A 25,719-nucleotide genomic window follows, 5' to 3' on the forward strand; every position below is an offset into this window, starting at 1 on the left:
AAGAAGAAAAAAATTTAAAAACTTAGAATCATAAAGGGCTTCCTACTAATGAGAAAACCTCTAAAACATTAGGTAGATAAATGTAATAAAGGAATAAAAGAAAAACATAGCAATATTTTATACATTAAGGTGAAGACAAAATACTAGCAAATGTAGGGGAAGGGGAAGAAATAGAGGGAGCGAAAAGGAAAAAGAAACTCAAACCGATACAAATAAACATCGTCCCAAACTAGAAAAAATGCATAAACAAATGTATATTCATTCATAAAGAAGAGTAACAAAGAAAACATAGCTTAAAAAAGTACAATCCAGTGAAAGAATCACTGATTGTCTTCAAGACAGTGATTATCACCAAGACTTTCACTTAAAAGGTTAACGCTCTAAGCTTCACAGCGTGATTAGATGATTGATACAGACCAGTTTTCAAAGTGTTTTAGTGGTACTATTTCAAGAACAACAGTTAATCTTCCAAAGAGCTCCCTTCTGAGCCCATGAACTGGAGTCTGCTGCTTACATGCATGGAGCGAAGGAGGGTTTGAACTTATGGACGCTTGTGCTTTCCGTCGTCCACGTTGCTGCTGCCTTTCTTTGGAGCAGTGTCTGATGTCTTCACAGGACTCATTATTCTTCTTTGTTCTGTGGTCTCTGCTAGTCACGCATAGCTTTGTATTCAGTGGTCTATCCATATCCTCTCATCCTCCAAAGACTCTGCAGATCGTGCCCAGTGAGTTGGTTAATACCTTAGCAGAGGGGTGTCTTCCAGGTCTATTAGGAATATGGGAAGAAACTACCACACTGGTCAATCCAAGGAGGACCTGTTTTCATACTTTCAAGACAACTAAGTAGAAATCACCCTGCTGGAGGGATGCCTCTGTGTGTATCACACACATACTGGGATGGATATCAGAGTTCTCAGGTCCATAGTCATCGATGAGATTGGTGGTCCACTGGCCTCAGGCTCAGAACTATCGAAGTCCAGAGTAATTCTTTCTTGATGAGGCATGTCCCCAGCCACTGAGGCCGGAGCTATCTCTTTTGTGCAAGTCCTAGCCTAAGCCAGTTTCCTGCCCCCTATCTATTCAGCTGCTAAGTGTCTAGCCTTCCTACTCTCCACAACTGTTGCTCTGGGCCTTTCCTCTCTCAAGCACAAACTGAAGCAGGAAAAATGGAGGTGGCCTTACTTGTGGATGTTCCCTGATCTCAGGCCCCTAGATTTTCCTCTCAAGATGGCATCCGGGCCACTGCACTCCAAGCGCTGTTAGCCTGACAGCATGGGATTTCTTTCTGTAGCTCCTGCACTTTCCGGCGGGGTCACTGTCTCACCAACTCCTGAAGTGTTTGTGGACTGTGAGGGCTGTGGGCTTGTCCTAAGGCCAGGGATGCCCAGTTTCCTCTGGATTACCCTTTGGCGGTGGATTCGATTCCCCTTCCCTTCCAGAGAACTGTGCAGGGAAGTCTGGGTTCCACTTTCTTCCCTACCTCGCCCATCCGACCTTTTCTGATAGCCTTTCACTTCCTTCATGGAGCTCTGAAGTCCTTCCTCTTTTTGAGACACATTCCTTCTTCTCTTCCTCCTTCTCCTTGTTCTTTTTTTTTTTTTTAAACAAGACAAGGTTTCTCTGTGTAGTTTTGGTGCCCATCCTGGCCTCGAACTCACAGAGAACCACCTTCCTCTGCCTCCCAAGTGCTGAGATTAAAGGCCTGTGCCACCACTGCCCGGTGTTCTTGTTCTTATTCTTATTCTGATTCACAACTTGACAGGCTTATGCAGAGGCAGCCTTTAGTCCACCATCTTATTTATTTACTTACTTATTTATTTATTCATTTATTATATATACAGTGTTCTGCCTGCATGCCAAGAGAGGGCTCCAGATTTCATTACTGATCATTGAGAGCCACCATGTGGTTACTGGAAATTAAACTCAGGACCTCTGGAAGAACAGCCAGTGCTCTTAACCTCTGAGCCATCTCTCTCGTCCAGGATCATCTTTCATATATACCTTAGATTTAACCATAATAATTGCTTTTATTGTTTTTGGCAGGGTCTCACTACATAGTCCTGGCTCTCCTAGAACTTCCTTGCAGACCAGACTGGCCTCAAACTCACAGAGATCTGCCTGTCTCTTCTTTCCAACTAAGATTAAAGGTGTGCCACTATATCCAACCAATAATTCTTATTTTAAAAGGAATACAAAGTCCCAAACAAATTTTAGAGCTCAAATAAAAGAAGGACATGCTTTAAGTACACTTTACTTCCTAATGTATCTTCATAGCAGTTGGGGTCTCCAAAAAGAAGACCTGAACACATGCATGCACATGCATAAGAGGCTTGGTAAAGATGGAGGACTCAGTATCTGTGGAAGGCAAAGAAGGATGAGCTGGGAGGAGGGAGAAAAAAATGCAAGCATCTAATTGTGCATGGGAATATTATTTTCAGATCCCCAAAGCCTCATTCTGCCCTCCCACCCTGCATAGTAGTTGAATGTGATCCCTATAGTCTGATTCCAGATAAAAAGGCCCAAGACAATATTTGCTATAAGGATTTTGGAAAACACTTTGTTTTTCTTACTATAAGGAAAAGATAAAGATTACAACCTCATCTTTCCTGACTTTTCTATTCCTTCCTTATACACAGATATGATATTACAGCTGCAGCAGCCTTTTAGCAACTAAGAGGAAAAGGTCAACAGAAATTCTATTTTTTTTTCTGATATTGTTGTGCAGTTGAGTAAAGCCATATATCTGCCTTTCTGTTTCTTGCTTTATAAATGAAATAAGCCCCAATTATTTAAGTAGTAAACTTGAACATTCTGTTGCTTACAACAAAACACAATCCAAATGGATCTCCAAGTTATCCAATGGGATGATGACTTTACTGCAAATTCTGTGGTAATGGGTATATGTTGTATGTTGTACATGTATGTGTATGTTTATCAAATTGTAGTTTGTTTACAATGTTTGAAAATACCCAAACTCTACTGTCTTGAGATTTCATATTGTATCTCAGCATTATTGGTGTTACCAGTTAGCCTTGAGATGTTCTGAAAACCCCATGGGAATAGGAAGAAGCAGAGTGCTAGAGAGGTCCCCAGAAATCCACAAAGATACCTCCGCTATAGTCTACTGGCAATGGTCGAGAGAGTGCCTGAGCTGACCTACTCTAGTGATCAGATGGCTGAACATCCTAACTATCATGATAGAACTCTCATCCAGTGACTGGTGGAAGTAGATGCAGAGATCCACAGCCAAACCCCAGGTGGAGCTCCAGGAGTCCAATCGGTGAGAGAGAGGAGGGAGTATATGAGCAAGAGATGTTCTGACATAAATAAATCTAGTTAATCAAAATTTCTGCCTCAGAAAAACAACTTCTTATTAAATAATTTTACCAAAAATGTACTTCTTGAAACTTTGCCCACTAACATGGAATGACCTGTGAAACATTACTAAGCTTGTGTCCTACTCCATAGTTCCTTAACTCATTTCCTGTTGCTGTGATTGCTTTGGGAAGCAGTATTCTGGGAGCAACGACATTCAGTTGAATCAAAAAAAAAAAAAGAGCAATGATTTCCATTTTCTCATGCCAAAGAGAGATATTACTCCAGCAAGGAAATGAGCTCTGGAAATACTGACGAGGTGTGGTGCTGTGTTTCCGGATGTGGTCAAAGCCCAGCAAGAGAAACTTGCATTGAGTGTGTTTGTGGCATTGTTTGCTGGTCACACTTGACATCCTGTCTCTCTCCATGAGTTATTTTTATCTGCCTGCAATCAGTCCTCTTGCACCGTCATGCTCACTTGGAAGTCTACATACTAAAGCGGAGACGCATGACCGAGATATGCTGCTTCCTACACTTGAAGAGGGAGAAAGTGACGTTTACGGTTCATTTAGGCAAGTCCCCAGTTGCCTGTGAGGTGTGGTATCTGTAGATCACGGTCTGTCAAGAGCATCCCCTCCAAGCTTACTCTAGTGTGAATTAATCATGTCTTACTTCAGTCTTTCCTCTGCTTCTTTTTAAAATGTGTCCCATTTTGACTTGTGCTTATTTATTCGGGTATTCTCAAGGGATATCTTACAGACTTGAAAAAGTAAAATCTTTTAGATAGTGAACTTGTGGTTGCTTCTCTGTCTTCCATGTCTTGAACTGTGCTATTTTATCTGTAGCTAAAAAAAAAAAATCTAAAATCCATCCTGCTTCTTTGGCAAATCTCCCATCTCCATGTCGTAATATAGAAGACCTGAGTTACCAGTTCCCTCATATCTCATCTCTGCTGTCCCCTCCAGACTGAGAATTATTATTTCTTGCCCAGCTTACTGCAAATAGGCTCTCTTCTTCTAACACCGATGGGATGGATGGGCCTTGTGATCCTTTCCCCACACAGTCTCCAAAATCATGCTCTCAAAACAAAATTATACTGTCACATATTTTCTTAATAGATTATTTCACAATAGATTTTACATGATTAAGTTATGAACAAAATACCAAATATATACAAATTTTCAGTCTTAACACTGGCCCCTTCCTTTTGTTCTATACTCTAGAACAAAAATTATCAAACCAGAGATCATAGGCTCCATCTACCTCATCACTTGTTTTTGCAAGTAAGCATCATTGAAACATAGTCATGCTTACCAACTTACATATCATCTTTGGCAGCCTTTGTGCCAGGGACATGGTTGCACATTGTTAATGCTCACAACATATTTATCGACGTATTTACAGCAACATATTTACAACAATGATTGTAGCCAGTTTCCTGAAGAGTATTCAACCATTTAGTTTCTTCTACAGTATAAAATTACCCCAGAAAACACAATGTTGTCTCTTTAAAACAGTCCATGAAAGAGAACAAGTCTGACTGTAGTTCGGCTCCAGAGGAAGTCACATTGCTGTTGTTTCCATGTACTCATGTCTTCATGTATTCATTCACATGGGGACATCCCCCTCTAGAAAACATGGACTAGAATGTGATTTGATAAGACCATCCATTTGTCAGAAGTGTGACGGATACTATCACCATATGTCTAAGAGATCTCAGAAGTTAAAAGTCATCCTGGGATTTCCTCTAGCCCACCATTGCAGTCTCCCAGAATTACTGCCTCAGTAATGTGGGGAGACGTTTGCTTCTAATCCTAGGACTAAAACGTTCAACACTATCTTCTCAGCCCCAGTAGACACTGTAGATCAGTGTTGCATGTTTAGATAGACTTAACTAGAGTATTCTACAAGGAAAGATAAAGTCAAGGATGCCTGATTAGTGAGTGAGTGTCACTTATGGGAGGAGGAGGAGAGGTTGACAATGGAAGGTGGTGATACTACCTTGACATGTAGTTATGTTATGGAAAACTTTGAACAATGAGACTTTATGGAATAAAAAAAGGCAACTGACTGCTAAAAGATAGGGGTCCATTACATAGTAGTGAAAAGCTGGGTTTGATACTACATACATGTAATCCCAGCACTAGGGAAACCAAGCTGGCAGGATCATTTCAGGCCAGCCTGAGATACATTGCAAGAACTTGTCTCAAATAAACAAATAACTAAAGCAGAGAAAGAACAAACACAGAATTTTTCCTACCTTGCATATGTGACAAGTCAATCCGCCATGCTAACCCGTTTCATCAGTTCTCTTAACTCTAGAGGCACATCTTGCTGGGTCCCAGCTTACTTGTCTCCATAGCATACCTGTCTAACTCAGAAACTTTCATGTGGTATTTTCTGAAATATTACTAAAATGACCTGAAAGAACAATTTTCAGGACAGAATTTCCCTGATGATTTCATCTCCAGTGAACGTAACACACACAGACTCTTCAATGGTTTTGGCCAGAATCAGGAGGTGATTGTGTTGTTAAACACATTAAGTCCATTTGTCCTGAAACATTTTTTTCTTTTTGTATATGGTGGTTGGGTTGAAGGTGAAAATGTTCTGGGTGCTATGGCGATGGAACTGCTTGGTAATTACAATTTGTTTGGAAATGGAGTGGGGGGCGTTCAGGATGTTAAGCAAACTGTCATTTCATTAACTTGCTCTTGAAGTTAGTTTAAGTACGTGATGGATTTCCTGTGGGAAACCACCATGTACCTCAAAAACTCATTCTCTTCCCACCACTGCATGCAAACTGCTACCGCTTCCAAGGAGGCTTTGCAGTTTGCAGTTTTTTAAAGTGAATTTTTTTTTTGTTTTGTTTTTTCGAGACAGGGTTTCTCTGTGTAGCTTTGCGCCTTTCCTGGAACTCACTTGGTAGTCCAGGCTGGCCTCGAACTCACAGAGATCCGCCTGGCTCTGCCTCCCGAGTGCTGGGATTAAAGGCGTGCGCCACCACCACCCGGCTAAAGTGAATATTTTTAAGCGCCCACATTTAGCAGGGGGAGAGTGGGGAGGGCATATGTGCTATGCGCCTGCTGCTTAGTTCTTACTGAATGACTGTGCATACGTCGGGACAAACCCTTTCAACCTGAGTGTGCTACACAAAAGATCTTACCTCTTTTGCTTCCCGTATTTGAGAGTCTCGCCTTGCTAACCTGGCCTAACAAGCATTAATACAGCTTGCTCCTACTTACCTATATCAGTAAAGTTTAAGGACAGAACTGTCGAAACAAATTGTTAGAAAAAAAAGGAATCAAACAGACAAGATCACAGCAAAACAACTTTCTTCAGGAATCCATGTACTATTACACACACACACACACACACACACAAGCACACACACACCAGCCAGACTGAAACATTGGAAACCTTCCAGGCAAGAGAAAAAGCTAATAAATCACCATGAGAACTGTGATCAAGGATAAATATTAGTATGTTACAGCTTATTTAGGAACTGCCATGTATTGAAACACATAATTTGGCTAATTATGAAAAGTAAACAGGTAAGAAAATGTAGATAAGTTTTCTAAGTCTTCTTAAATTTTTCAATTCTATTTATTTATTTATCTATCTTTCTACTTATTTATTTTAAGTGTGTGGGTGTTTTGATGCCTGGCACTCACAGAAGGCAGAAAAGGGAATCCATCAAATCCCTGAGGCTGGAGTTACAAATAGTTGTGAACCAACAAAAAGGTGCTGAGAATCGAACCCAGGTCCTCTGGCAGGGCAGCCAGTGCTCTTTACTACTGAGCGAATCTCTTTAGCCTCAGTTTTGTAAATCTTAAAAATAAAATTAGTAGCCCAACGCCCAGTGAGTAGTTACATAGTTGATAAGAAGCCGAGGCTGCTAATAAGTAAAATTCAAAAATTTGCTGCTTGAGGAAATCCCCCGTGGAAAAGATCTAACTGATTCACTCTATTGAGATTTTTTTTAAAAATCTGGATTTACAGGAAAGGATAAAATCACAGAAATTTCATGTAAACCAAATTACAAGAGCAGAAACCATAGCTTATGCATGCTGGCACTTTTCACTGGTACAGAGAAAATACTTGTACAATCAGGAGGATGCAGAATCTGTCAAATTCTCAAGCATGGATTTTAAAGCACAGGAATAAGTGAACTTACTTCTCATTGGCAAAATGTGCTGATTGTAATGATTCCCATTTGAAAGATCTACTTTAACCTCGTTACAATGATTTAAATTCATGGTCTTTATGGTCTGAAACTGCAATGTCCTTTCCACCAAACTAATATTTTTCTGTAAAGGAAGTCGGGGTCCAGGGTGATTCGACTCCCTGGTTAAAAGTAGTTAGATTGTTTCCTGGAACCATGCTTGCCTTAAGCACAGAACTCTCAACCAAGTGGACTGCTCTTACCTCAGCACAGCTGTTTTGATCATTTCACATTTGCTTGAGGAAGCTCCACGGCAGTCACAGCTGCTTACTGTAGGAGCACAGCTCCAGCTCCAGAAGGAACAGTCACAGCCACAGTGTTTCCAGCAGTTGGCACCAGGTTGGTTTGCTACCTCAAGCCTCTGTGAACTTTAACTCTATGTCGTAGTCACCCAACTGGATTGGTAAGCAGCTCCTCCTACGGCCCAGCAAAAGGCCTACATTAGTTGTTTTCAACCTGTGGGTCATGACCCTTGGTGAGGTCAAAAGACCCCTCCACAGGGCTGCATATCAGAAATCCTTCATGTCAGATATTTGCATTATGATTCATAGCAGTAGCAAAGTTACAGTTATGAAGTAGCAACACAAATAATTTTATGGTTGAGGGTCACCACATCTGTATTAAAAGGTAGCAGCTTTAGGAAGGTTGAGAGTCTGGTCTGCACAGTAGTTAGTTGAAGGGCAGCCTTTCATTTGCAGGAAGAACTGATTGACTGGGGCATACACCCTCGCCACACCCCCCTCCTGGCTACATAAGCAAGCTAATTCAGATCCTTTTCAGAGTCAGCTGACTCCTGGTTCCTGGTGTTGCAACGTTGCTCCCAATAAGAAATTTTATTTTGTTTGTTTTTAAGGTAGGATGTTTATTTGTTTTGCATTTGATTTCCCTTTGCTTGATCTTTATCATTTGTAGAATGGGTCAAGTTGGTAATGCCAAGAGAAGGTAGAGAAGGCGCAGAAGCAACAGCTCGGTGGTAGAGACAGCAAAGGCGGCATCAGAATTGGAGGTGTAATGGCAGCAGCGAGAGTGGTGAGGCATAGGAGCAGGAACAGTGATAAGAGGGAGCTAAAAGTCCCATGGAGACAATGAGAAATAATGAAAGAAGAAAGAAAATGAGAGAGTGGACAGAGGTGGCTGAAGAAGACAGAGGCTGCAAAGAGACCAAAGGTAGAGACACTATAAGCCTTGGCCAGTGAAAGAGCTCCTGGGAGCTACCAACTCCTAAGGGCCAAGAGTTGACTCTAAGAGCTATGGACAGTCACCTAAGAGGTGTGACAGTAGACACCCTCAAGGCCTAAGACTTCCTACATTAGGCCCAACAGCTATAACACCAGATGTTAGAAAGAGTTCCTAACACCCATGGCAGGTTCAGGAGTTGTAATACCACTAGGTATTTGCTGCTGCTACTTTTTACCACTGAGGATTACAGTAGTTGCAACTGGTAGTTCAAGCCCAAAGAAATAGACTTGAGTCTCTGTCTTCTATAGTTTGGAGCATGAGGCCTATAGTGCTCAGGGCTTGGAACTCTAAACCTCTACATGTGGCAGTCCAGCCACTGGACCATGGGCTGCTCCTGGCCTCTGTACAATTTCTATCTGAGTAGAGCAAAAGAACACCAACTAGCTGCTTGTCAACATTCTCTGTGATACTGCTTGAATGTTTGGTTCTTCTATTCCTTTCCAACCCGTACTTCTGAAACTGTCTTTACAGTTTTTAGACATTCTGTTTTCTTTATAATTTTTTTCATCTCTATATTTCACTCTGGAAATTTGTATTGACCTATCTTTGAATACACTGATTCTTCCTTTAATCATACAAAAATCTTTCTAGAGTTTTCTCTGGAATTTTCCTTAGGACATCAATCTCTGTTTCCTTTGTTCATGTGCTTCTGTATATTGCCTCCTTTTCCCATTAAATCTTGTACTGTGTTAGCCCTAATTATTTTAAATTTTCTGTTTGGTAACTCCAGTATTTATGTCACATCTGTATCTGACTCTGATGATTTCTCTCTTCAAATATTTTTCTTGCCTTTTGTTATACATTGTTGAAAACCAGATGTACCAGATTGAAATGTAGTACAATGGGCCTCTAGAAAAAGGATGCATGTTATGGCTAAAGATGAGCTCACTTTAATGTTTGGTGTATTTGTGAGGAGCAGAGTCATCCAGGTCCTCCAGTGTTGTTTTCCTTTCCCGTTTCACTTGGGGCTCATTGGCACAGTTTGTCACAGAGTCTATGTGTCTTGCAAGACTTCCAGCTGTTGTCTACATATAGCTTACTGGAATCCGCTTTGGTGTGGTAGAACAGTAGATTATCGAATCTACTTTTAGAACAGCACAAATAGGGGAGAAGGATTACTATTCTTGAATTTTAAATCTCAGTCTTTTAGTGGGCTTGTGTCTCTGACACAATTTTTCCGAGTAGTTCAAGTCATTTTTCTTGTGTGGTATGTCCCACCTTGGTGAGGCAGGAAGACCAGGTGGACACACAGAAACATCTTTTCACCACGGGTGTGGAACAAGGCTCAGAAAAACAGTCTGCTCCCACGAGAACTGAGCTTCATTGTCGATGAGGCTCCAGGCACAATTCATCTCCTATTCTCCTCACCAGAATCATAGGAAAAAGCTCTCAGATCTTGAGAGCTTATTGTATTCCCTTGAGGTAAAACTAATACATGTACAAAGTATCCTCTGAAACTAAGGCCCCTATGAAGAACTTTCTTGCTAGTCCACATTCAGCCTTCGGAATCCACCAAAATCGTGGTTTAAGTATTCCTATTGGTTCGTATTGTCAGAGGCTTCAGTGTCTGGTAAGCAATCTCACTGTGACTCGGCTCGCCTGCTTCCCCCACTCAGGATGATGCTTTCCTTGCCCCCTACACGCTCTCAGTTCTGTGGTGAGTCAAAGAAAAAGTGTTGCTTTTCAATTTGTCTGACTTCTAAGGATAAGAGCAATGAGCTCCAGGCAGCTTAAATGCCAGAGCTAAAGCCCTCATTTAACTTTCATTGTTCAAGACCTGCAAATCAAAGTTTCATATCTAAGTCTTAAGAATGTTTGTGCCTTTTGGCAATATATCAGCTGCCACTGATGTAAAATTTTATAACTATCAATAAAAAGGGCACAGAGCATTTTATGTATCGTGCTGTCCATTTTGAATGTGTGGCACTTCTTTTGCTTGCTGTGACTGGTTTTGTATCCATCAGTCGCAAATCTGAAATTTATAACTGAGCATAAATTACATCAAATGAATCTTTTAAATGCATGTATGTATCTTCATATTATAGAGCAGGTTTTACCATTTTATTAGGAAATATATATTCAACAATGTGCACAAAACACACATATAATTTAGTGGATAATTATAAAACCATTTTCTGTATAATCATCCACGTTAAGAAACATAATGTTGCTATTTAGAATCCTCTCATATGCCATTAGATAGAAATGGAAATATTGCCAATCTTTGTTTTTGGGGACAATCTTCTAGTTTATCCATTAAGTAAACTAATTATGTTAAATTCCAAAATATATGTATAAGTAATCTCGATTTGTATTTTACTGAATTTTATCAGGAATAGATGTTCAACATTTTCTATGAAATTTGTGCATGAGTGGAGTTATGCAATTTTCCCACCAAACATATTTATATGGTAAATTAAATTAATAAATTCCCTAGTGCTAACTTTTATATTCTGGGACAAATCCTACTTGGCCATAATATTGCATTTGTCACTATGCTGGTGAATGAAGTTTGCTAATATTTCTCCAGCATTTGCTTCAACAATCAAATATATTGGAGTATAGTTTTCATTTTTGTGTGTTAGCTTTATGAAATTTATACTTTATGCTCTCGAGTATAAAACCTAGATATTGTAATTGTATTTGGTTCATGACAAGAATCTGGAAAGTTGTTTTTTTTGTTTTATTTCTTTTTTTCTTTTTCTGGGAACAATTTTAACATTATTGAGATCACTTGATATCTGGAACATGGCACATGCCCTTGTGAAACTACTTGGCTCTGATGTCAAATTAAGAGTTAATTCATAGCCAGGCAGCAGTGGCACAAACCAGCCAGGTGGTGGTGGCACATGCCTTTAATCCCAGCACTCGGGAGGCAGAGCCAGGCGAATCTCTGTGAGTTCAAGGCCAGCCTGGTCTACGGCGTAAGTTCCAGAACAGGCTCCAAGGCTACACAGAGAAACCCTGTCTCGAAAAAAACGAAAAAAAAAAAAAAAAGAGTTAATTCATTGATAATGTCTCTTTTCTGTTTAAGAAAATTGTTCTGCTTAAATTTTCTTTTTAATGAGTCAATACTGGAAAGTTGTAATTTCCAAGGAATCATTGCTGCTAGGAGTGTAAACTTGGGCAGCCACTATAGGAATCAATTGTGGAGGTTCCTAAATATCCAATAAAACCACCATATGAGCCAGCTCTACCCCTCTGGTTATATACCCAAAGAAATCAGCATACCATAGAGAAACTTGAATGTCGGTTCATAATTGCATTATTCATGATATCCAAGAAATGGAACCAGCCTAGATGACCACTAACAGACTAATGGGTGGAAAGGATGCAGTGCATCTGTCCACTGGAATTTAATGCAGCCTAAAAAAAATAAAGAAATTATGACAAACAGATGACACCAGAAATCATTATGCTAAAAGAATAAGCTGGTATAGAGAATGAGGAGGGTTTATATGAGCGAGAATTGTTGAGACCAAGGTTGGATAAAGCACAGGGACAAATAGCCAAACGAATGGAAACACATGAACTATGAACCAATGGCTGAGGGGTCCCCACTGGATCAGGCCCTCCGATGGGTGAGACAGTTGATTGACTTGATCTGTTTGGGAGGCATCCAGGCAGTGGGAACAGGTCCTGTGCTCATTGCATGAGTTGGCTGTTTGAAACCTGGGGTCTATGCAGGATTGTTTGGCTCGGCCTGGGAGGAGGGGACTGGACCTACCTGGACTGGGTCTACCAGGTTGACCTCAGTCTGTGGGGAAGGCTTTGCACTGGAGGAGATGGGAATGGGGGGGGAGTTGGGGGGAAGGTGAGGGGGACTGGAGGGGGGAGAACAAGGGAATCCGTGGCTGATATGTAGAACTGAATTGTATTGCAAAATAAATAAATAAAAAATATATAAAATATAAAAAAAGAAAAAAAAAGAATAAGCTGGTATAATTTCTCTGTATATGTTTATATAAGCATGTATACTTAAAATGAGACATTATTCTCTCATTTCTGGCTTAAGTATCTTCTGCTGATTGTGATACTTAGGGCTTCTTTTTTTTTTTTTTTTTTTTAGAAATTTCTACACTATTGATTTGTAGCCTCCTTTGTAGCTAGAGTTTTCCTGCCTGGCCCACTGTCAGGACAAATCTCTGTCACCCGCCAGTCCCACAGCCGCTCAGACCCAACCAAGTAAACACAGAGACTTATATTGCTTACAAACTGTATGGCCGTACCAGGCTTCTTGAAAACTGTTCTTACAGCTTAAATTAATCCATTTCTATTAATCTATACCTTGCTACATGGCTCGTGGCTTACCGGCATCTTCACGTGCTGTTTCTCGTCATGGCGGTTGGCAGTGTCTCTGACTCAGTCTTCCACTTCCCAGCTTTATTCTCCTCCTTGTCCCACCTACACTTCTTGCCTGGCCACTGGCCAATCAGTGATTTATTTATTGACCAATCAGCAACACACTTGACATACAGACCATCCCACAGCACTCCTTTAAAATGGAGAGTTTCAAAATTCCTAGTTGGAAGAGAATGCTTTCTTTTTCTTTTAATTTTCATGGAGTTTTTGTTGTTGTTTTTAGTTTTTATGAGGGTCTTATGTAGTCCAGGCTGGCCTCAAATTTACTATATATCTGAGAATGACCTTGAACTTCTGATCATCCTGCCTCTAAATTGTAAGTGCTGGGATTACAGAAGTATGCCACCACACCCACTCAAATTTTCTAATTCAGTTGCACTATAATCAGAAAGCACTGACTGGCTTAATCTTCTTCCTTGAAATTGATGGTTTCCTACTCTATTTGCTGTCTGATCAATTTTCACGAACATCAATATGTGCTTAAGAAGAAAGTGCAATCTGTCCCGTTGAAATGTAAGCCTGCATGAATGAGTACATATGCACATACGCACTGACTTATTTACTTTCCTCTCGAGTCATTGCTTATAGATTTGCCCTGTGAGCTGCCATAGCTTTACAACAAGACACACTAGTCTACTTCATCTGATTGCTGCCTCATGAAAGTAGGCAGTATGCTGCTATGCACGTAAATTTAGCTACAACTTTGCTGTGAGTCTGTTCGTCTATTCTTCCATGTTTGGAGTCTTGTTTTGTTTTTTGGTCTCATTTCAAGTTAAGGATATGAACTATACTTTTTTCTGGTATGACATTTCAAACTTAATTTACTTTATCTTTGTGTGTAACTTTGCATCTTCCTCTATTTCCAGCATTTCCTGCTCACTTTGCTTAAGAAATGTCCCTTAAATACTGCCTGGGGTTCTGCCGGTGGACAACAAAATGACTTTTTTCTTTTCAATGAAAAGTTGGAACACTTTTATTGATACAATTTATGTGGTTTATGTGCACTCATATTCTGTTTTTTTAATTGTTCATTTCATATATTGTATTTGCTGTGAGTTTTGATACATGGTCATTCTATGTTCTTTTTATAAATGAGCCTTAAGGTTTAGGAAGCTTTTTACTTAGTGGTTGCTTTCATACTAATGCCTTCTATAAAGTCCTCACCTCTTTTATCCCCAGCTTGTGCTTGTACCATTTTGGCTTATTACTTTTAGATTATACCATTTGGTTTTTATTATATTCTGAATAGGTGAGTCACCAAACCCCAGCACTAACAGTTCCCACCCAGGAAAACAAGGACAGTGGTTTAGATGATGTTCTCAGCTGTTTTTGAAGCTTGCCCTTTGAACATTGTCTAGAGAACCCATGCCATCTCTGGATGGATATCCTTAAGACAAATACCTTCGGCTGGCATGTAGAAACAGGGAGAGTTAGTAAAACCACAGAGAGACTGTGTCTCAGCTCTGATTCTGATGAGATTCTGGAAAGAGATAGAAGCAAGCTTCCCTATCACCAAGGATGATATGTGCTAAGCAATACCCTGTTCACGTTTGTGCCTACAAAACAGGACTGGGTATGTGACGATCTACATTAACCATGGGGTACTAAGTACCTTCACAGAGAAGGGATGTGATCTAGAAAATCTGCTGGGATGGAGTCACCCACCCATAGAAAAGTCAGCAGGCAGATTTGAGGAAGGTCAGATCACTAAGGTTTGAAATTCAGAGAGCTCCTCTAGATCAACTAGAAATTCTTCCCTGTGTTCTGAAACAGGGAAGCCAGGACAGCTATTACCAGCTCTGTTCTCAACCCTTCCAGCCATGTGGTCACCAAGTGGAACGAGGCCCTTCTCCCAGTCACATGGATGAACACAGACGCCTTTCATTTTAGAAGAAGGCAATAAACATTTTTGCTTTGCTTTGGCTTGGGGGCATTGTATTGTTTGGGTAGTTACTTTGGAAAAACATTTCTTATAAACTAATTTTGTGGTTTAATGTTCTTAAAGAAAAAGCAAAGCAAAACAAAACAAAACAACACCAGGCAGTGGTGGTCTTTAACCCCAGCACTCAGGAGGCAGAGGCAGGTGGATCTCTGAGTTTGAGCCTGGCCTACAGGGTGAATTCCAGGGCAGCCAGGGCTACACAGAAAAACCCTGTCTCGAGGGAAAAACAAAACAACGTTTTTGTAACTGTGCCCAGTGTGCAGCCTTTGACAGGGTCATGCCCATTTATGGAGACGATGCATCTCGTGAGGAACTTTGCTGAGGCTTCCCCTTCATGCGTTAAAACTTGCTTTGTTGTATGCTTGGTGCTTTCTGCCCCAGACAGTCTGACAACACATTTGCACCCTGACATAGCTTAGATTCCATGTGCTTTGTTTGCTAACGTGCCCTCTCTGGGAAAACACACATACATGCTACAGGTCACGTCCATTTAACAGGTCCATCCCACCTCATCACATGGTGGGAATGGCAGGCAGGCAGGTCTGAGGACAACTCCATTCCAGAATCTGTTTACTTTTTTTCTTTAAACGTTGGACTTTAAAACCCTGCAAAACTGTTCCCAAGGCCTGAAATTTAAGTGTGGCACTGACAGGTAGAATAGGGCCAGCATTATGGCTTCCTGTCATTGTATAGAACTGTTTCACTTTGGTTTCTGCATTCTATTCCGAAGGTTTTAAACAACTCACCTAAAGCTGTGCGAGAGGGGAGCGAGTCGCCAGGAAGTGGTAGTTCCTTGCTTCGTGCTACTTTGTTGACAGGATTCTGTGCCTGCCTTGCCTGTCTGTGCATTAAGAAGTACGCCGTTCCTCAAACAAAGGACATGTACACACTACATGTCACGTTCATTTAGCATGTCCATCCCACAGCAGGACACAGAGCTGGTGCCATCAGAGATGTGCTTTACTGTCCTAGGAATAGAGTAGTACACAGTCCCTCATAACCAACAGCACATTTTTGAAGAGGTCCGTAAGGGTAAGGGGTGTGGTGATATTTATTTGTGCTTTGATAAATAAAGCTTGCCTGGAGATCAAAGGAAATAGCAAGTCGTTTTTAAGTAAACACAAAAGTCAGACAGTGGTAGCACACGCCTTTAATCCGATCACTTAGCAGGCAGGGTCTCTGTGCGTTCAAGGCCATACTAGGGAACAGAGCCAAGTGTGTTGACACACACCTTTAATCCCAGTACCCACCAGAGAGACCTGGAGGTCTGTACAGACAGGCAGTGACAAGGAAGTGAGGTAGCTGGGCTTAGAGCCAATGAGAGGGCAAAAAAGCAAGGCAATAAAGGCGTGGGTAGACAGGAAGTAACTCGTATTTGGAAGCTGCAGAGTTGGCGAGGTAAGGTTGGCTGGTGACTATTCCTATTTCCCTGATCTCTAAGGCTTTCACCCCTATATTTGGCTCCGTGTTTTTTATTTAATAAGACCATTTAGAAATTTGTCTACAAAGGGGTGCATTTGATAGCTATGGAAATGGAAGTTCATCACCCCACAGAGGCATCAAACTCAAGTCTTGAGCCTTAATTAACAGTGTCCTCTAATCAAAGGCTCTTTCTAAACCATGGCTGTAGATTTCTTTTTCACCTCCACATAGTCTATACACAGGTGCATGTTTTACCCCAGCTGGCTAGAGACACATTTATAATGCTGCGTAGATTCGTTTTTCCTTTCTTTACACATCCTGGTCTGTGGTTTTTCTTACAAATTCGTGCTGTTTTATCAACGATGAAATGAGTCTTGTGCCGTCTGAGCTCCCCTCCCCTGTTGTGACCCTGTGGCCCGTGCCTTCTCAGGAGGTAGGAAGATGGCATCACTGCCACACTCTCATAGAACTCAATGCTGCCCCCAGGTGGTTGTGGGTTTGTTTTGCTTATTTATTTATTTATTTATTTATTTAAATTCAGGGTTTAGGGGGTTGTTTCCTCTGTTTGTTTCTTTTCCAGAATGTGGGAAGTCTACCCAGGCAGAAAGGCCTTCACTTTCCAATTAACTTGAAATACTTATCCCCCTATGCCATATGTGTGTATCCTGTCAAGCGGCATTTTATTCTGTACTGTGAACAGAAAGGAAGTTTGCTCTTCATTAAAAGACAAAGAGAATGGGTAAAGGATTTGAATAGACATTTCTGCAAAGAAGACATTCCAACGGCTAGTTGATATATGAAAACCGTGTACAACGTCAATAAGCACCAAGAAATGCTAGTCAGAACCACAATAAGATGTTACCTCATCGGTGTCTCTGATCTCCAAATAAGAAGGTAAAAGTGTCAGTGAAGAGGAAGAACAGAGCCCTTGTATGAGTGGAGGGAAATGGAGGACTGTGTGACCACTGTGGAACATTAGAAATGCTGTCACCTCATTATCTGACAGTCTAGATACAGGAATTAGAATAGCAAAGGAACCACAGAGCCTGAGCTCACTGCAGCATTATTTATAGGAGCCAAGATATGGAAATGACTTACATGTATGTCCATGAATGAGAAGATAAGGAAATTGTATCATATGTACGATGGAATCTTAATTAGCCTTTAGAAAGAAGGAGATTGTGCCATGTGTGAAAACATGCCTGAACCTGGATGACATTGTACTAAATAAATGTTAGTCTTAGGAGAACAAATGCTGTACAATTCCACTTACATGAGGTTCTGAAATAGTCAAACTCACAGAAACAGAGAGTAGTTTTTGGCAGGAACTATGGGAGAAAGAAACAGGTTTCGATCAACAGTTTAGATCAACTTGCTATCCATAGTTAACAATATTATATTGTATTCCTGAAATTTTGCTTAAAATGTAGATCTTATAATGTGGTCTCAGAATAACAAGAAATCTTTAAAAATGTAAATATAAAATTACTATTCTACTTTAGGTGATCCATTAAGTGACTGACTAAAGTATTAATTCTGTTAAATTGCCTTTTGGCTGTCAAAACCAGAATGTGTAGGTTCTGGGATTGGAACAGTTTAAACCTGACTGATTTTTGAATGTTACTTCAAGAGTGATTGGTTCAGTAATTACTGTTCAGGGGTTTTTCCTCACCAGCACCATGTTTTAGTTCTGTTTGCATTTCCCAGGAAGTCAACTTGGGTTTTAAGATAAGACTATACATCACTTTGCTGCCTGCTAAATGGGTTGTTTCTGATTCACTGTTTGAGTTCCAGGGTAGGCCTGTCCTTTGCTTCCTGCTCACACTCACAGTGGCCACCTTCTGAGTCTGCACGCCATGTTCGTCGCATCATTAATGATTCCTGCATGAGTTTATGCCATGTTATTTATTTTTTGTTGGTTTTGACATTATTAGGCAAATGTGGCAGGATCGTCTACTTAAAGGGAAGCCCTTTAACAGCCTTCTTCCCCCCTGAGAAGAATGAACATGAAAACTCTTACCCCATTGTTTGGCTTCTTTGAGACACCTATATGAGCTTCAGATCTGTAAGAAAGTAGGAACACATGCTTCCTTATGTCCGATCTTTCCTGAAGTTTCCTGGTCAGTTTGGGATCTATGTCCTGCAGCCAAAATGTGTGGTGTCTTCAGCAACAGTTTTATCGCGTAGTTACAATGGGTAACCACGGCAGTGGCAAGAGTGTGTAATAGTTTGGAGATCTCTGGGGCCTCACCAGCAATTCTTTGAGAGATATTCCATGCTTTGTATTGCAATATCATTTACTAGTCCATGTCTCTTGGGAGCAATACTGTCTACCCATGTGTAGTAATCCTGTTTGACCTCTGTTTTAAGTAGTATTTTGAAATCAGCTTGCTAACTACTGGGTTTCCATAGACTTTTTCATATATTCTTGTTTTGGTTAACCTAGCCACCACATTCACTGCCCCCCATTCCCACATGCCCCTCCCTACTTAATCCTTTCACCCTCAGTATTGCAATGCAGTATGACCCAATATAAGCTTGGAGAGGGAAAAATCTGGCTTCTGGAAGACAACCTAAATCTCAGTGCATTTGGAATTGTGTCATTCAGAGGGAGGAAAATGGGGTGAGCTCTCAATATGTTCAAGACCCTTAGGTTAGTTATAACATCATCCTTTAAATAAATCTGGTCTGCAGATGAAAAGGCAAACAGGAAGAGGTTGACTACATCAGGGTTTCCTTTTCCTTACAGGATAATCCTGAAGTCTGTGAAAACTATAAATTGGCTCCCAATTCAGATGATTCATTCACGCATATTTGACATTTACTCAAAATTCTATGGGGAATAAAGTTAAATCCAACCCGGTCTTTTTGGAAACTATTAGGTAACTTAACGTTCTAAAATGTGGAGGGCAGCTCTTTGAAACAAAGTGCTCCCATTCTGGTGTCCTTTTCTTATTTCTGAATAAAAGGGGTTGCCACTCCAAGAGCATAAAGGACTATTTCCTGTCTTTTATCGATCCCCATGCCCAGTACTCAGTACACTGGGCAGTGCAGCGTGTTTGGGCAGATTATGAAGAGGACAAGTGCTTGGGCTCAGCTTCCCATTGCTGGACTCAACAACTAGCTAGTCTCCTGTCCAGTCTGGACGAAAGGATCTTTCTCTCCCTGTCCGTGGTCCTGTAGGGGAAAGTAATCACTTGTTTATCGGGGGTGGGATGGGAAAAATGGGGTGAGGGGCTTTAGTTGAGTCAGGGTGAAGGTGGACAATATAAAAGGAGATGTAAGGCTGCCTATTCAAGACCATGTCCAAGGACATCAATAGACATGCTAACACAGAAAGAGCAAATCTCAAAGGGCCCCACCCTTAGCCAAAGAACTACAAAAGCTAATGGATTCTGAGAGTAGTAGTCTTCCCCAGGAATGAGCCTTAATTGATAATCCAATACCAAGTGGTTAACCTTGAAATCATATATATTTAAGATATACTCAACAAACCCAGTAGATTGCATTTATATACTTATGGATATATATATCCATATATATATATATATGTGTGTGTGTGTGTGTGTGTGTGTGTGTGTGTGTGTGTGTGTGTGTGTATTCAATCACATACATATTAAACAATAACAATTAAAGAAAGAGAAGCAATGAGTTGAGAGGGGAGCATAAGAGAGATTGGAAAAAGAGGAAGGGGTAAATGTTGTAATTATATTTTAATTTTAAAATACAAAAAAACTAAGTAATCACTTGTCTCAACCAGTTCTTCAGGGGAGCTGATGCCATTTATATCCAAAACTACAGTGACAAGGTTAACATATAAAGACATTAGGCTATCTGTGTCCTTTCTTTTCTGCCTTTTTCATGTTCTCAAGATTGTTCGCTGTCCAAGATAAAGAAATTGTTTTATTTGCCAGATCTTACTGAAATGTAACATCATGTAAGCCTCTCAGGTCATAGAATGGATCTTTTCTTCCTTAATCTAGAAACCACCTTTTTATTATGGCTAACCATTTCTGTCATAAATCCCCTGTTCTTTTTCTTCATTTTGTAATAGATGCTTCATGAAAATTCACATCCACCACCATGACAAAGCATGGTTAATGGTGGGTTAAGCAGAGGTGCCCACATCCAGAGAAAGGTTAGGCACAGAGCAGCAAGGAAGAGTATCTCCCCTCTCACAGTACAAGTTTTGCCAGGGTGACAGTGGAGACTAGTGAGTCTTTGGAAGATTTCACCCCACCCACACCCTATCTTCTTTTTACGTGTTTTTATTAACATACATTGCCCTGGTACTCTAGTGAAAGGGCAGAACTTGAACCTAATATGCATGCCACCAGCCACCCTGCTCAATTTGCATGTGGGCAGAAACAGGCTGAGCCCAGCTTACTCTCGGCCACACTACTGGGAAGTGGTTGTGGGAGGGCACACCTCAAACCACGCTGGTACATGAAGTCAATGTTGTCTAGGCCTCTGTCTATGGACTCCGCTGCATACTTCATTTAGTCACGAGAAGGGCAACAATTTGCATTGTTGTTGGGTTTCTCTGTACCATTTCTAAGACAACTCAGTCTTTAAATATCCTGAACCCATTACAGTCACCATTTGATTTCTTTTGACTTTATTCTTGATGCTACTGTTACTGTTATTGATGGGAAATGATAGTCATCTTATGACAGTGCTATTGTTTTAAGTAGGAATTAAGTCACTTCAGTGTAAATGTGTCTGCTGTTAACAGACTAGCCATTGAGGAGATGTGGCTTTTAAGTCACACTTTTAAAAATGAGCATTACCAGAAGACAGTCTTTCACTGCAGTCCCTGCTTTATTCTGATAAAGGCATTTGATATCATCATCATTTATGCACAGCTGTCTTTGAACATGCTACGTATAGGGAATAAAGAGATGGGAAAGTGAGTATTGTCTTATAATCTCCCAGCAAGGAAACACGGGAATGACTAGAGACAGTGGAACAATTAAATAGAAAATCCAGATCCAAACATAGGTAAGATGTTGTGCTCTAACCCTGTTGGGAGGAAGTTGTCACTGAGAAACTCTTATTTGTAGAGGACAAATATTTAGTAGTAAGAAAGGACTTTCCTTTTCAATATTTAAATTAGCACATATCAATTATATGTGTTAATGAGCTTTATTATGACATTTCATGCATACATAATGTATTTTGATTTTATTCACACGTCACCTTGTTACCTTCTCTTACTGTCTTCCCACCCTGCTGACCCATCTGCTTCCCAGCTTGCCCCTATTAGGACTTTCTGAGCTAAGAGAACAGCATAACAAACATAGAAGCATTGAAGATATGGCATCAAATCATATCTTTATGGATGTGAAATCTTTCAAGGTTAATTGTTTTCAAAATATATCATATAATACTAATTATTTATGAACTCTGATAAGAATAGTTTCAGTCTGTGTTTTCTTTGCATTTCTCCTTTTATTTGTATTTATTATTTAATTAGATGTATTTATGATGTGTTGGTTAGGTAGTTAAATGGTTATCATTGTTTGATCTTCATGAAGAATTGTGTATTTTATGAATACAAGTCAGTTGTCTTTGCCTTCATGTTTTTGGCTTAAATTCTACAGTATGCATTTAAGTGCATATACCTAAAAGTAATAGTAGCATCTATAACAATAGATCCGCTTAGATCTGGACGGGAAATGGCGATGAGAGATGAGCTGAATGTCTTATCAACTCTGCTTTGATGGTAGAGAGCCCTGAACACTGCACAAATAAAACAGAGGCAAATGGAAAGAAGGGGGATGTGCGCACAAACACACACACACACACATACACACACACACACACACACACACACACACACACACACACACAGGCTACATGGGCTAAAGTGGCATTTATTTCTTTTGTATAATGCTCTGAAACCCAAAGTCACCCCTCTGTTCCTTCCAGAGTAAGGAATGTGAGTCCCTGCAGTGTTGAACTCTGGTCCAGGACAAACTATTAACATTTCCCAGATGTGCAGCAAATTCCTTACTCTATCAAGGGAAGGGGTATTCTTCTAGTGAAAATGTTCCACCTGGCACCAGAGATGGGGAAAAGGGAAGACAAATGGCTATACTTTCTCTTTGTTCATAAATAGTAAGTGTCTTTATCATTTTTTGGTTAAACTGTGATTGAACTAGAAGGAAAGAAACAAGTTGTGTATTATGTGGTTAAACTGGGTCAGAAAACAATCATATTTTCATTCTGTGCTGGCCAGAGTGCAATGATAAAGCAACAGAGTGAGTCTTACCAGACAGGACAGAAGTAAGATCTATAGTCAGATGGACCCAAAGGGAGAGACTGAGGACGCAATGGCAGGCACAAGAAGGCAGCATCTAGAGTTTATCAGGTATAGTGAGGGATGTAAGCATTCTAGCTTCCTTTCTCCCCTTACACCACCCTTACAGAGATTAGACAAGTAATGAAGACCATATGCTCATTAGGCAAGTACTCTGTCACTAAGCTAAATCTGCAACCCTGTAATTTTGCATGTGAAAGGAACACAAAATGTAGCCAGAAGAGAAGAATGGGATAGGTCATATCTTCCAGATAACGAGGTGAGAAAATTTGCTGTTCACAAACCTTTAATCCCAGCACTCAGGAGGCAGAGATAGGCGGATCTCTGAGTTCCAAGCCAGCCTGGTCTACAGAATGAGTTCCAGGATAGCGAGGGCTACACAGAGAAACCCTGTCTCAAAACAAAAGAAAACAAAAATTTGCTGTTCACTTGCTTCTCTTCACTGCAGGTTTGTCCTTTGCTAGTTATTGCCACAACATTCATCAACATTCATGCTGCTATTGCATTAGTATAGTTTCCAGGTAGGTTGATGTGGCAGGCTGCAGGGCACATAGCTGGGTGGTGTTGATGATTACTTTTCTCTGGTACCATGTAGAGTACCTTTCAGAACCGTGAATGCTAGACAGAGTTGAAGCTTCCAGTCAAATATCAGCTCAATTTCCTCATGTTCAAAGACATAACATTCAGCAACAGGTTACTGTTAGGTTGTGGAGGGTAACCAATAGCCTTTGGAATAGCCTATGCTGTTTGAAGGGGACTGCTGAAAAGACCCCTTTGGCTAACGATTTGTCAAGATGTAACTGGTACTGAGGGTTTTACTAGATGGAATAAGATGTCTAGTTGGGGCACTGAACCCTCCCCCCTCCATTATATGGTAAGTCCATTTAAATTTCTTTCATATGTGTACGTATACTGTAAGCTTCTACTGTGGTGGGTGTCAGACAAAAATCCCAGCACAGAAAAGTGAAAGTGGACACAATGTCCCACCCCTAACCAGGAATTTATTTGCAACTGATACTTGCTAGAAAAGGGAAAGTCAGTTTCCTCCAATGGAGAGACCCTGGAAATACCAACCACACAGCCAAGGCAGGCCCCATGCCCAGGAGTAGTTGGCCAACACAAAATGACTAATACTCTAGTTGGCAGCTTGAACCTGGGAGAGCAGGGTGTAAAAATGAACCAGACTAAAGCCTCAGACAATTTATACTCTGAGGGTTAGGAAGAGTCACCTGAGTAAAGTATACATTCACAAGAACAGGCTGCATGTGACAAAAATATGTTTTTCCATAGAGACACATAAACAAATAACAATAGCCCATTGTAATGAATAATCTAACGTGAACTCACTCCTATCTGCTAAACCTGGAGCAATTCCAAGAGTAATTTCGTGTTTTTGAGGAAACTGAGGTCACAAGACTCTTGAATTGTTTCCTTGGTCTTTTTTCGCAAGCACTTGGAATTCCCCTAGCATGACTCCATTCTTGGACTGTGTTCCGACAAGACTCCGTGTTTTTTTGTGTAATTTTTTGCTATTTCTGTTTGGTAGTTTTTGTCTTATTGGGTTTTGTTTCTTTGTTTTGATTTTTCATTGCTTTATTTTTTGAGAGAGAGAGAGAGAGAGAACATGAAATTGAGTTGGTAGGGAGATTGGGAGGACCTCGGAAGGGTTGGAGGAAGAAAACAAATATGATCAAAATGCATTGTATAAAAATTGTAAAATAACAATTAAAAAAACAAAATAAAAATGACAGCCACAAAAGAATGCTTGTTCACATAGTAAACCACCAGGCTGATAGTTTCTTAAGCTCATGAGAACATGACAAACAAAGCTGCATTCAAAATCCACATCCTAATCTCCCGGCCCCTATGAGCAACGTCGAGTGATTGAAAAGTCTGACCAGCTGAGCTTTTAGATGCCCACATTTCAGTGAAGCTACATGAGAAACCCAAGAGAACCTTCTGTCTGAGACCACGCCATGTGTTGAACCACAAGAGGTGGTCATAATACTTAGTATTCTTATGTAACCCATGCTGCTGAGCCTGTAACATCAAGATAAGGACGTTGTTACAGACTTCATCTTTCCTCTTCCTTCCTGACCTTAGAGGTGCCAGAGCACACATGCTATCTCTGCTGGTCACATCTTTGCTCCTAGAAAGTTAATTTCTACCATTCAGAGACTGGTTTCCCTCTCTGTGGTTTGTGTTTACTTTTGATTCTTGTTTATTTCATTCTCCTTTTAAGAAATCACTGGCAAGAAAGTGTCTGGTGCAATAGACTTTTACATCATACACCTTTACAAAACTCAAAAATTGAGGCCCCAAACTTGCTAGCTTCTTAAATCAACAAGTACTAAGGGAGAGCAGTAAAGTGGAATAAAATGAATTTATCCTTAAATGCTATGCTCTCAATATCAGGAATAGAAGAAACCAATTCATAAACATGTGAATACATTTGTGCAAGTACTGGATGTCAGTATAGGGAGTTTTTTTTCAGTGTTCACGAAAGTATCTTGTATTTTTTGTTAGACTTCTAATAAATGCATACTCATGCATTGATACTTAATGAGAATTCAGTTCATTTACAAAATTTTGTGTAACATGTTATTACACACACACACACACACACACACACACACACAGAGAGAGAGAGAAAGAGAGAGAGATTGATAAGAAAGATGCTTCCCAAGCAACATGTCAATGAGATCAACATTTCTCTTGTTTCTTAAAAAAGAATTAGTGTAGCAGGAATCTTAGATGGTCTTATTAATAAAATCAAACTCAGAGCCAGGTATTGGGGTGAATGCTGGAAGATCAGAAGAAGCAGAACAAGCCACAGCTACCTCAACTCGCCAGTTCCTCAGCTGATCCTGTTTCCTCAGACTGGAAGCCTCCG

The sequence above is a fragment of the Peromyscus californicus genome, unplaced genomic scaffold, assembly GCF_007827085.1.
Source record: "Peromyscus californicus insignis strain IS unplaced genomic scaffold, ASM782708v3 Scaffold_16__1_contigs__length_79575227, whole genome shotgun sequence".
NCBI lineage: Eukaryota > Metazoa > Chordata > Mammalia > Rodentia > Cricetidae > Peromyscus > Peromyscus californicus.